The sequence below is a fragment of the Chrysochloris asiatica genome, unplaced genomic scaffold (assembly GCF_000296735.1).
Source record: "Chrysochloris asiatica unplaced genomic scaffold, ChrAsi1.0 scaffold00145, whole genome shotgun sequence".
NCBI lineage: Eukaryota > Metazoa > Chordata > Mammalia > Afrosoricida > Chrysochloridae > Chrysochloris > Chrysochloris asiatica.
In genome coordinates, this window is record NW_006408663.1 from 4,520,569 (window position 1) to 4,521,576 (window position 1,008).

Below are 1,008 nucleotides of genomic sequence, written 5' to 3' on the forward strand. Positions count from 1 at the left end.
AGCATCAAGAGAAGATGGGAGGAATACACAGATTCACTGTACCAAAAGGAAATGGTTCATGTTCAACCGGTTCAAGATGTAGCATATGATCAAGAGCCAATGATACTGAAGGAGGAATCTAAGGTGCCTTGAAGGAATAGGCAAAGAATAAGGCACCAGGGATTGATGGACTAAAAATTGAAATCTTTCAAGAAAGTGAGGTGGCACAGAAGGCACTCATTCATTTCTGCCAAAAAATTTGGAAGACAACTATCTGGCTGATTGACTGGAAAAGATCCACATTTGTGCCCATTCCAAAAAGAGGTGACCCAACCGAATGCAGAAATCATCGGACAATCTCTTTGATATTTCATGCTAGTAAAGTTTTACTAAAGGTAATACAGATATGGCTGCAAGCATACATTGACAGAGAACTTCCAGAGTTTCAAGCTGGATACAGAAGAGGCCATGGAATGAGGGCTATCATTGCTGATGTATGATGGATCTTGACTGAAAGCAGAGAACATCATAAATATATTTACCTGGGCTTTATTGACTGCTCAAAAGCTTTTGATTGTGTGGATGATTGACAAGCTATGGACAACATTGCGAAGCATGAGTATTCCTGAACACTTTGTTGTGCTCATGAGGAATCTGTACCTGGACAAAGAGACAGTTGTTCGAACAGAACATGGGAACACTAAATGGCTTAAAATTAAGAAAGGTTTGCAACAAGGTTGTATTCTTTCACCATACTTATTTAACCTGTATGCTGAGAAAATAATATGAGAAGCTGGGTTCTATGAAGAAAAATGTGGCATCAGGATTGGAGGAAGACTCATTTCATTAACAACCTGTGATATGCAGATGATAAAACCTTGCTTTCTGAAAGTGAAGAGGACTGAAAACATTTACTGGTGAAGATCAAAGTAAAGCCTTCAGTATGGATTACATCTCAATGTCAAGAAAACAAAAATCCTCACCACTGGACCAATAAAAAAACATTCTTATCAACGGAGAAAAGATTGA